Raw genomic sequence first — 12,986 nt, 5'->3', positions numbered from 1 at the left:
AGTGTGGAAACAGGCCCTTCGGCCCAACAAGTCCACACCGCCCCGCCGAAGCGTAACCCACCCATACCCCTACATCTACATCTACCCCTTACCTAACACTACGGGCAATTTAGCATGGCCAATTCACCTGACCTGCACATCTTTGGACTGTGGGAGGAAACCGGAGCACCCGGAGGAAACCCACGCAGACACGGGGAGAATGTGCAAACTCCACACAGTCAGTCGCCTGAGGCGGGAATTGAACCCGGGTCTCCAGCGCTGTGAGGCAGCAGTGCTAACCACTGTGCCACCGTGCCGCCCACAATTGATGGCATTTATTTTGAGAGGACTTAATATAAAAGCAAGAATGTACTCCTGAGGCTCTGTAAGGCTCTGGTCAGACCACATTTGGAGCATTATGTGCAGTTTTGGGCCCCATATCTCAGGAAGATGTACTGGCCCTGGAGCATGTTCAGAGGAGGTTCACAAGAATGGTCCCAGGAATGAAAAGCTTAACTTATGAGGAACATATGAGGACTCTGGGTCTATACTCAATGGAGTTTAGAAGGATGAGGGTGGATCTAATTGAAACATACAGAATACTGAATGGTCTGGACAGAGTAGATGTTGAGAAGATGCTTCCATTGGTAGGTGATACTAGGCACAGGCTTAGAATAAAGGGAAAACCTTTTAGAACGGAGATAAGGAGAAACTTCTTCAGCTAGAGAGTGGTGAATCTATGGAATTCATTGCCCCAGAAGGCTGTGGAGGCCAGGTCATTGATTATATTTAAGATGGAGATAAATAGTTTCTTGAGTATCGAGGTGATCAAGGGTTACAGGGAGAAAGTGGGAGAATGGGGTTAAGAAACTTCTCAGCCATGATTGAATGGTGGAGCAGACTCGATGGGCTGAATGGCCTCATTTCTGCTCCTATGTCTTTTGGTCTTATTTTACAATCTTGGGTTGATGATGAGGTTCAGTAGAGGCGGACAAAAAGTAGACTGTGGTAGCAGGGGTGGTCACTGCATTCATCTTAAATTATCTTACAATCCCAGAGCAGACCAAACCACCAGCATTATGTTATGATCCCAGATAAGATTATCAAGCTATGATCTACTTATCAAGTTATGATCTACTTAGGGACACTTTCATGACTGCCAAATGAACAAATGATATAAATTGGCTGCAACAGGACATCAACAGACTAGCAAGAATTGGCACACAAGTGAAATTGAAATGCCACACAGTGCATCTGATGGTATGTGTTGGTGTAAAGGCATTACAAAATTAATGGCACAACTCCAATGAATGTGTAGAGATGGAGGGCCTGGGTTTCAGGTGCATAGATTGTTGAAGATTGTAGAATATCTAGAGAGATAGATAGAAAGCAAAGCATATGGGATCTTGGATTTGAAAAGTGTCCTAGAATTGAAAACAAATTATGCTGCTGAAGAAGGCCATTCAGTCATTTAATTTTTATTTAATTTGGTACAAAAGCAGAAATATCATTCTGAATCATTATGAAGCTTTCATTGGGCAACACCTAAAGAATTGGTGTTTCTAAAGAATTTGAAACGTTAACTCTACTTTGTTCCCACAGATGCTGCCAGACCTGTGTTTCACCAGCAATTTCAGTTTATGTTTCAGATTTCCAGCATTGGCAGTTCTTTGTTATGTTTAACCCTAACTGGTTAATTCTGGTCACCATGCTTTAGGAAAGATGTGAAGTTCTTGAAAGGCAACAAAGGAGATTCACCCGCGTGGTTCCAGTGTGGATGAATTTTAGCTACAAATTTAGCTTTAAGAACCTGGACTTGTATTACTTGAAACAATGGAATGGAGGAGACATTTGATAATGTAAGGTAAGGTTCATTTTCATAAATGTAACACTGTTAGCATTGAGTTTTTATAAATTGAAGTATATTTATTAATATATAAAACATAATTTGCAAACGATGATGGATAAGTTCAGTTGAATGTTAGCTAAAAGTTATTTAGAAGTGAGAAAATGCTAAGAAGCAATATCTGATTGGTAATTCGTCAAGCAAATCTTCAGTTTTAAATCCTGACTGTAAAATCTTGTCAAGCTATAATAATTTGGTTAGGTAAGCTTGACTGTAGACTACAAAACAAAACAATTGTATCAGATGAATCCAAGCATTCCAGATTGATTGATAGAAATCTAATTCAATCACCTCAGCCATGACTCATCATAAGGGAGACAATGGTATAACCCAACTCTAATCATGTTTGTATGATAAGGCACCAGCATCCTTCAAGGTATAACACTAAGATCTGTTGCAAAGCCTGTGTACAGAAAGAAAATGTAAGACAGATAAACAGCTTCATTCAAGAGGTGAGAACAAGAGACATGTACCCAGTCTGCCAGAAAACAGGAGCCAGTGTTCCAAGAGGTTCAGCTTAAATCGCCGCCTTTATTAACTATCATTCTTTTATACTTGTTTTGATACAAGTTATAAATTGTGTGAAATTTGTGAAAACATATGTGTACCTGGAATAGGTCTTGTACTTATCAAGCATAGGCTCTTTCAACTTCAGTCTATGATTGTCATTTATTTAGGTCTTACATTTAAAGTTACATTGAACTGCAAAATCTTACCAGCGAGGTGTCCAAGATTATGGCAAGCTTAAATAAGGAGGCCAAAGAATAGTCATTCCATTGGCTGATGTTACAAGGTCTAGGGGAATATAGATCTCAGGTTTTGAGAAAGATACGAGGGGGACATTGGAGGGGTTGGGGATGGAAGTATGTGTGTGAGTAATGTGACAGTATTATTGCTTTGTCCTGATTTTTGCTTTGAAGAGAGATTGAAGCAGAAGTGCCAAGTGGTCTGTTCCAAACCAATAGAATAAATAGCATGTGAGGCTTTGGGGTTTTTATTTAAAGTTGGAACAATAGAAGCATCATGCAGGATGGAGTCAGGGTCCCATCGAACCAGGGCTTTAGTGTAATTTTCAGTAGTTATTGGTGTTTTGAAGCTGCCATACATCTCTCCCTCCACAGCAAAACACTTGAGTTCTCTCTCTCTGTCTCTCCCTCTCTCTCTCTCTGCCAGAATTTTCTCTTGACATTCTTTCCTCCTGGATTGGAAAAACATTGCATGTGACATTACAGTCTATTTTACTGACTTTGTCTTTGACAAGGGTGTGTTTATGGGATCTTACTATATGGGAACAATTACTGTTTAATAGTTGAATAATCTATTATTCTGTTAAGTTTTCCAGTAGGGTTAAGTTTTTCCAATTCTTCTTTCTTTTGTTTGTATTTTAACTATAGGGTAAGAATAAAGTGCGTAAAGCCGAATAGTGTAACTGATTGAATTACGTCTGCATCAAAGCACCTTATGCTTGCCTTTAAATAAAATAAAAGTTAAGGCGTATGTTATCTCTTTGATATATTTGAGGGGGATCTAATCTGGTCCATAACAGGACGGCACGGTGGCTCAGTGGTCAGCACTGGTGGTTAACAGCACCAGGGATGCAGGTTCGATTACTACCTCGGGCGACTGTCTGTGTGGAGTTTGCACATTCCTTCCGTGTCTGCATGGGTTTCCTCCCACCATCCCAAGGATGTGGATGTCAGGTGAATTGGCCATACTAAATTGCCCATAGTGTTGGGGTAGGGGAATGGGTCTGGCTGGGTTACTCTTCAGAGGGTTGGTATGGACTTGTTGGGCCAAAGGACCTGTTTCCATACTGTAGGGAATCTAATTTAATATTTTTATGCAGGGAGTGGAACTTGCTGCCTATGATAGGTGGTGGAAATGATGACTGACCGTAGCATAGTGGCAGAATATGAGATGATTGATGATTTCGGAAGGAAGTTAGAAAGGCAGTGAGGGGAAATAAACTTGCAAGTCTATGAATTTACAGCTGGGTAATGGGGCTGATAGGGTAGTTCCATAGGACTGGTGATGGGCAAAGTGACCTTCCTCCATGCCAGTAGTGACCCTATGATGAATCGTGTTGTCACTGTAAGTGGATCAACCCTCAGCTAAAATACTCAAAAAATAAAATCGAAGACTTGATGTCAAGAAACCAAATGATGAAACGCATTAGCCTGAAAGAAATAACGTGTTGTTGGTAAAAGTCCTTTTGAGAATTCTCCACTCAATCTGAATCATGAAGATCAATGTGTATAGTTGAATGCCCAAAATCTTGAAAGAAATTTCAAAATCATTTCCTTCCAATCATCAGTGCTATTCTGTTTTGACTGATGTTTCAGCCACTTTAGCCTCATCTACCTGAAATACTGTTACCTTTGAATGCTTTATACAGCCAATTCTTTACATGTGAGGTATTGAGATGCCTTAATTCCTTAATTCCACTAGCTCAATCTTTTCTCATCAGGTGTTTGTTCAATTGCTTTTTGAATGTCTCAATTGTATCTGCCTCCACCACTCTCTCGGGCAGTGCATTCTGGATTCAAGTCATTCATTGTGTAAAAGAGATCTTCTTTATTTCACTTTTTGGTATTAAGTTAGAATTCCCTGACTCCCAACACACTGCCAATGGGAACAGTTTCTCTCTGTGTATTCTGTGTTATGGACCGGACCAAACCCACTCAAAATATTAAGGAGATAGCTTAGACCCTAACTTTTGCGTATTTTAAAGACCAGTGTCAGGATTGCATTCCAGATGTAATTCAATTGGTCAAACTACCAAGCAAAACACACTTTCTTTATACACTGTAGTTAAAAGACAACAAAAGAAAGAAAAAATTGCAATAACCCAACTCTATTGGAAAACTTAGCAGAACAATAAATTATTTAACTACTAAGCAGTAACTGTTCCGATACAGTAACATCACATAAACACACACTTGGCAAAGGCAACGTCATGAAAATAGATTGTCTCACATGCAATCCAGCCCACAAGGAAAAAACAGAGAAAACTCAGAGAGAGAGAGATAGTAGCAGGAAGAGAGGAGCTGCAGCTTTCAAGCCCAGCTTCAAGACCCCAGCAATTGTAGAAAGCTAAAACTAAAAGTCCTGCCTCTATGGGAGCTTGACCCCACCCATTCAGGCTGCTTCTATTGTTCTGACTAAATAAAAACCCCAAGACCTCACAAACTGTTTAATTTATTGGCTGAGCCAGACTGATTGGCACCTCTGCCTCAACCTTTCTTCATAGAAATAAACCAGAACAACATACGCTTCTTAAAGCCATAATATTGTCATGTCTGTCTTGGAGTGTGTTGCTGGAAAAGCACAGGAAATCAGGCAGCATCTGAGGAGCAGGAGAATTGAAGTTTCGAGCAAGAGCCCTTCATGTAGAATGAGACTTGTGAGCTGAGGGGTGAGAGAGATAAATGGGAGGGGGATGGGGCTGGGGGAGTAAGGTAGCTGAGAGTACGATAGGTAGATGGAGGTAGGGGTAATGGTGATAGGTCGGAGAGGAGGGTGGAGCAGATAGGTGGGAAGGAAAATGGACAGGTAGAACAGGTCATGAGGGCAGTGCTGAATTGGAAGGTTGGAACTGGGATAAGGCGGGGGGAGGGGAAATGAGGAAACTGGTGAAATCCATATAGATACCATGTGGTTGGAGGGTCCCAAGGCGGAAGATGAGGCGTTCTTCCTCCCAATGCCTGAACGAAGAATGCTTCATCTTCTGCCTTGTGACCTTCCAACCACATGGCATCAATGTGGACTTCACCAGTATCCTCATTTCCCCTTTGCCCCACCTTATCCCAGTTCCAGTCTTCCAACTCGGCACCGCCCTTATGACTTGTCCTACCTGTCCATTTTCCTTCTCACCCATCCGCTCCACCCTCCTCTCCGACCTATCGCCATTACCCCTACCTCCCTCTACCTGTTGCACTTTCAGCTACCTTTCCCCCAGCCCCCTCCCCTCCCATTTATCTCTCTACCCCCTTGGCTCACAAGCCTCATTCCTGATGAAAGGCTCTTGCCAGAATCATTGATTCTCCCGCTCCTCAGATGATGCCTGACGTGCTGTGCTTTTCCAGCACCATACTCTCGACACTTTCTCCTATATCTGTCCAGGACCCTTATGAAATTGGACATGCATCAAATTTCCTTTCAATCATCTCTCAGGAAAACAACTCACTATCTCTTTATGCAACTCAAGTCTCTCATTGTCTGGTGCCATTCTTGTAAACCTTTTCTGCACCTCCTCTAAAGCTTTCACTTCCTTCTAACTTTGCAGTACCAAAATTTGGTACAATTCTCCAGGTGATGTTGCAGCTATACATTTTATAAATGTACATTTGATCTTCCTTACTTTTATATTCTATGCATTTTTGTACACCCCCATAATTTATTTTTAATGATAGAATTGCGACAATATGGAAAGAGACCTTTTGGCCCAGAGTCCACACTGACATTCCGAAAAGCATCCCACCGAGACCTCGTCCCCCCACCGCCGCCACCCCCCTCATCCCTGTAACCCCATCTACCTATCTTGCACATCCCCTGACACTATGCACAATTTGGCATCATCGATCCACCTAATATACATATGTTTGGACTGTGGAAGGAAACCGGAGCTTCCAGTGGGAATCCACACAAACACGAGAGAATTTGCAAACTCTACACAGCCACCTGAGGCTGGAATTGAACTTGGATCCCTAATGCTGTGAGGCAGCAGTGCTAACAACTGAGCCGCCGTCTTGCCCTAACTCTAACCCTCTTCCTCAACCTGCCCTGTCAGCCTCAAATATTTATGCTTTGTTCGCACTGCTGACTCCCAACACCAGGAACCTGGGTTCGATTCCAATCTCAGGTGAAGGAGTATTGCTGCACAAAGAGACCTTGACCAAAGAGCTCCTTGAAAGTGGAGTCGCAGGTAGATAGGATAGGGAAGAAGGCGTTTGGTATGCTTTCCTTTATTGGTCAGAGTACTGAGTACAGGAGTTGGGAGGTCATGGTGCGGCTGTACAGGTCATTGGTTGGGCCACTGTTGGAATATTGCATGCAATTCTGGTCTCCTTCCTATTGGAAAGATGCTGTGAAACTTGAAAGGGTTCAGAAAAGATTTACAAGGATGTTGCCAGGGTTGGAGGATTTGAGCTTTAGGCAGAGGTTGAATGGGCTGGGGCTGTTTTCCCTGGAGTGTCGGAGGCTGAGGGGTGACTTCATAGAGGTTTATAAAATCATGAGGGGCATGGATATGATAAATAAACAAAGTCTTTTCCCTGGGGTGGTGGAGTCCAGAATTAGAGGGCATAGGTTTAGGGTGAGAGGGGAAAGATAAAAGACACCTAAGGGGCAACTTTTTCACTCAGAGGGTGGTATGTGTATGGAATGAGCTGCCAGAGGAAGTGGTGGAGTCTGGTACAATTACAACATTTAAAAGGCATCTGTGTGGGTATATGAATAGGGAAGGTTTGGAGGGATATGGGCCGGGTGCTGGCAGGTGGGACTAGATGAGGTTGGGATATCTGGTTGGCATGGACAAGCTGGACCGAAGGGTCTGTTTCTGTGCGATACATCTCTATGACTCTATGACTCTGTGACTATCTGTGTTGAGTTTGCATATTTTCTGCATGGGTTTCCTTTGGTTGCTCTGGCTTCCTCCGAAAGTTCAAAGATGTGCAGGTGAGGTGGATTGGCTGTGCTAAATTGCCTATAGTGCCCAGGGATGTGCAGGCTCGGTGGATGAGACATAGGAAATGCCGGGTTACAGGAATAAGGTTGGGTCTGGGTGGGATACTCTTTGGAGGGTTGGTGTGCACTCGATGGGCTAAATGGCCTGCTTCCACACTGTAGTGACTCTAAGAATAAGAGAGGACCTTTATAAACAATACAAGGTTCTTCCGGAACTTGACAGGATAGATATGGACAGATAGTTGCCCCTTGTTGGAGAGGATAAGACCAGAGGGGTCTTAGAATAAGGGGGTCATAAATTTAAGATAGAGATGAGGAAGAATTTCTTCTCGCATAGAACATATAACGTAGAACAATACAGGCCCTTTGGCTCTCAATGGTGTACCAGCCATTTATCCTACTCTAAGATTTAACTAACCTACATACCCTTCATTTTACTACCTTCCATGTGCCTATCCAAGAGTCGCTTAAATATCTGTAATGTATTTGACTCTACTATCACTGTTGGCAGTGCATTCCACGCACCCACCACTCTCTGTGTAAAGGCTGTACCTCTGACATCTCCCCTAAACCTTCCTCCCATCACCTTAAAATTATGCCTCCTTGTGATAGCCATTTCGGCCCTGGGAGAAACGTTTCTGGCTATCCACTCTATCTATGCCTTTCATCATCTCGTACACCTCTATCAAGTCATCTCTCATCCTTCTTCGCTCCAATGAGAAAAGCCTGAGCTTCCTCAACCTTTCTTCATATTGAATGCCCTCCAGTCCAGGCAGCATCCTGGTAAATCTCCTCTGCACCCTCTCTAAAGCTGCCACATCTTTCCTATAATGAGGTGACCAGAAATGAACACAATATTCCAAGTGTGAATAGGGTTGTGAACCTGTTCAATTCTGCATTTCAAAGGGTTGTTGAGATTGAGTCATTAAGTAAATTCATGGTTGAGATAGACAGATTTTTAATTAGCAAGGGAATCACTGTTATGTGGAAAGGATAGGGACGTGGAGTCAAGGGTTATCAGATCAGCCATCATCTTGTTGAATAGTGAAGCAGATGGGCTGAATGGCCTAATTTGGCTCCTATGTCTTATATAATGAAGCTTTATCCTTAAATATCCACAAGAACCCCGAACACATTGAAAGCTCAAAGAATAGGTTTTAACAAGCAGATTGACGAGACAATTTTAAGATAAAGCATTTTTCAGAACTCTTGGTGAATCAATGGATAAATACTTCCTGTGGCATAGTAACAAGATTAAAACTGGATGGCTTCACAATTAGATTTCAGAAGCTTGGATAGCATCTTTACATGTAGAAAAATGAAGACAGACACTGTGTTGCTTAATTAAGATGTTGTTTTTCACAAAGGCAAAACATTTTCACTTAAAACATTGAAATTAGCTGTGGCTAAGATAGATCCCTTTATATGCATTTAAGCAAGACAAGAGTGCTAAACTGTGTGACTGACTTGTAGATAAATATCATCTCTTTCATACAGTTTGCATTGGTTAATTTTTATCAATGTAGTAATTGTAACGAGATCAGCTAGTCTCATAGAATGTGAGTTCCCTGATTGGGGCTGTATTTCTGAATCAATCAGGGAGCCCTAGCTGACAGATATAAACAGGAGTGTCAGAGGCTCTGTTCACTCTGATAGCAGGCTCTGAGGGAGTTGGATCAGTGTCATGGACTCTTCAGTTACAAATAAAGGGTTACTTGGTGACGGCTTCTGTGGAGTTATTTCAGTAGCAACAAGAGGGGGATGTGGTTGGTACATGCTGCCTGGATCCAAGGCTATGTCGGAGGAACCATATCTGATGCAAAAACACCCAGGAAACTGTACAAGAAAAGAACAGACCTATGGAAACAGCCTTAGAGAGGGAGGGATGCAGTGATTGTAACAATAGAGTATGAGTTCCCTGATTGGGGCTGTTAACCTGGTTGAATCAGGGAGCCCTGGCTGACAGATATAAACAGAAGTGTCAGAGGTTCTGCTCACTCTGAGTGTTGGATGTGAGGAAGCTGGATCAGTGACAAGTATTATGCACGTGTCATAAAGGGTGACTTGGTGACGGGATACAGGCCTCTCTGGTGCTATTTCTATGGGGTATGAGTCTAATTCTAGAGACTAAAGCACAATGTACAGGTTGACAGGGCAGCACGGTGGCACATTGGTTAGCACTGCTGCCTCACAGCGCCAGAGACCTGGGTTCAATTCCTGCCTCAGGCGACTGACTGTGTGGAGTTTGCACATTCTCCCCGTGTCTGTGTGGGTTTCCTCCGGGTGCCCCGGTTTCCTCCCACAGTCCAAAGATGTGCAGGTCAGGTGAATTGGCCATGCTAAATTGCCCGTAGTGTTAGGTAAGGGGTAGATGTAAGGGTATGAGTGGGTTGCGCTTCGGCGGGACGGTGTGGAATTGTTGGGCCGAAGGGCCTGTTTCCACACTGTAAGTAATCTAATCTAATAGCACTGCAGGAGTACTACACCGTCTGAGATATCACCTTTCGGATGATATGTTGGATTAAATGCTGGTCAGTTGTCTCAGATGAACATAAAATAAAACATACCGCTATTCTGAAGATGACAGGGAAAATTCTCCCCTCTGTCATCATTATTATTTATCCCTCAATTTACATCATTAAAACAAAATGATCTGTTCAGATTGCTATTTGTGGGCACTGACTATTCACAGGTTAGATGCCCATTTCCCTACATCATAACAGTGATGACACTTTAAAAGTACACCATTGGCTATACAGTGTTTTGGCTTTCCTGAGTTCAGGAAAGGATCTGTATCAATGTAAGAACTTTCCTTTTTACTGCAGGAGGCGGTGTTAAGAGAGCATGAACTGCACTCTCTCATGCTTGGCAGAATCTTTAATCTAATATGAACAAGCGGTTTAAAGACTAATCTCTGAGGGATTCACACAGAGCAAACCAGGAAGTTAAAAACATTTTGAGATTAAATTCTCATGTTGCACAATAAATGATGATTATCATGTGACGATGAATATGTTAGTGATGATGGTGACGTGCATTGTGTGGGCACTGTACGAGCTTCTACTCATGATGAAGGTTTCTACCACTATCCTTTCTAAGTGTAGGAAACTACAGGACTTGCTTAGTCTAACATGGTAGAGGAAAATCATTTTGTGGTCGAACTAAAAGAGTCTCTTGCAGTTAACAAGAGGAAGCAAGGATCTGGCACAGCTTTAGAGGATTACAGGGTAGCTAGAAAAGAACTCAAAAATGGACCAAAGAGAGCTAGGGGGGAACGAAATAGCCTTGTCTGGAGGATCGAGGGAAAACCCAAAGGCGTTCCACACTGAGGTGAGGAATAAAGGAATGATCAGAGAGAGGTTAGGGCCGATCGAGAGTACTGGAGGGAACTTGTGGCTGGAGTCTGAAGAGGTAGGGGAGATCCTAAATTGGGTTTTTTGCTTTAGTATTCAATAGAAAGAGGGACCTTTTAAACAGTGAAAACAGCGTGGACCCGGTTAATAGGCTTGAACAAATTGATATTAAGAAAGTGGATGTCATAGAATCATAGAGATGCGCACCACAGAAACAGACCTTTCAATCCAACCTGTCCATGCCAACCAGATATCCCAACCCAATCTAGTCCCACCTGCCAGCACTTGGCCCATATGCCTCCAAACCCTTCCTATTCATATACCCACCCAGATGCCTTTTAAATGTTGCAACTGTACCAGCCTCCACCACTTCCTCTGGCAGTTCATTCCACACATGCACCACCCTAAACCTATGCCTTCTAGTTCTGGATGCCCCCACCGCAGGGAAAAGACCTTGTCTATTTATCCTATCCATCCCCCTCATAATTTTGTAAACCTCTGTTAGGTCACCCCCTAAGCCTCCAACACTCCAGGGAAAACAGCCCCAGCCAATTCAACCTCTCTCTAAAGCTCAGATCCTCCAACCCTGGCAACATCCTTGTAAATCTTTTCTGAACCCTTTCAAGTTTCACAACATCTTTCCGATAGGAAGGAGACCAGAATTGCACGCAGTATTCCAACAGCGGCCTAACCAATGTCCTGTACAGCTGCAACATGACCTCTCAACTCCTGTACTCAGTACTATGACCAATAAAGGAAAGCATACAAAAAGCCTTCTTCACTATCCTATCTACCTGCAGCTCTACTTTCAAGGAGCTATGAATCTGCTCTGAAAGGTCTCTTTGTTCAGCAATGCTCCCTAGGATCTTACCATGAAGTATGTAAGTCTTGCTACAATTAGCTTTCCCTAAATACAACACCTCGCATTTATCGGAATTAAATTCCATTTGCCACTCCTCAGCCCATTGGCCCATCTGATCAAGATCCCATTGTAATCTAAGGTAATCTTCTTCACTGTCCACTACACCTCTAATTTTGGTGTCAGCTGCAAACTTACTAACTATACCTCTTATGCTTACAGCCAAATCATTTATATAAATGATGAAACACCGATCCTTGTGGCACTCCACTGGCCACAGGCCTCCAGTCTGAAAAACAACCCTCCACCACCACCCTCTATCTTCTACCTTGGAGCCAGTTCTGTATCCAAATAGCTAGTTCTCCCTGTATTCCATGAGTTCCAACCTTGCTAATCAGTCTCCCATGGGGAACCTTGTCGAACGCCTTACTGAAGTCCATATAGATCATATCTATTGCTCTGCCCTCATTAATCTTCTGTTACTTCTTCAAAAAACTCAATCAAGTTTGTGAGACATGATTTCCCATGCACAAACCCATGTTGACTATCCCAAATCAGTCCTTGCCTTTGCAAATAAGTGTATATCCTGTCCCTCAAGATTCCCTCCAACAACTTGTCCCCCACTGATGTCAGGCTCACTGGTCAGGTTCCCTGGCTTATCCTTACCACTTTTCTTGAACAGTGGCACCACATTAGCCAACCTCCAGTCTTCCGTCACCTCACCTGTGACTATTGTTGATACAAATATCTCAGCAAGGGCCCCAGCAATCACTTCCCTAGCTTCCCACAGAGTTCAAGGGTGCACCTTATCAGGTCCTGAGGATTTATCCACTGTTATGCATTTCAAGACATCCAGCAGTTACTTCTCTGTAATATGGATATTTTTAAAGATGTCACCATCTATTTCCATACATTCTATATCTTCCATGTCCTTTTCCACAGGAAACATTGATGCAAGATATTTGTTTAGTATCTCCCCATCTCCTGCTGATCCACGCAAAGGCCACCTTGCTGATCTTTGAGGGGCTCTATCCTCTCCTGAATTATCATTTTGTCCTTAATGTATTTGTAAAAACCCTTTGAATTCTCCTTAACTCTATTTCCTGAGCTATCTCATTTCCCCTTTTTTCTCTCATAATTCGTTAACATGGTGCCACTGTTTAAGAAAGGTGGTAATGATAATCCTGGGAACTATAGACCAGTG

The 12,986-nt window shown here is 42.8% G+C and overlaps 1 long non-coding RNA gene across 1 annotated transcript in view; it reads left to right on the top strand.

Annotated features, from left to right (window-relative positions):
* LOC140483885 (uncharacterized) overlaps nucleotides 1–12,986 on the top strand; it is a 65,498-nt gene that overhangs the window by 30,554 nt on the left and 21,958 nt on the right. The window contains exon 2 of the long non-coding RNA XR_011962058.1: nucleotides 1,697–1,843. This is a non-coding gene — a long non-coding RNA (uncharacterized lncRNA). The remainder of the gene's footprint in view (nucleotides 1–1,696; nucleotides 1,844–12,986) is intronic.

Source organism: Chiloscyllium punctatum, chromosome 12 (assembly GCF_047496795.1).
Source record: "Chiloscyllium punctatum isolate Juve2018m chromosome 12, sChiPun1.3, whole genome shotgun sequence".
NCBI classification, from domain to species: Eukaryota; Metazoa; Chordata; class Chondrichthyes; order Orectolobiformes; family Hemiscylliidae; genus Chiloscyllium; species Chiloscyllium punctatum.
This window is presented reverse-complemented; position numbering and strand designations above follow the sequence as displayed.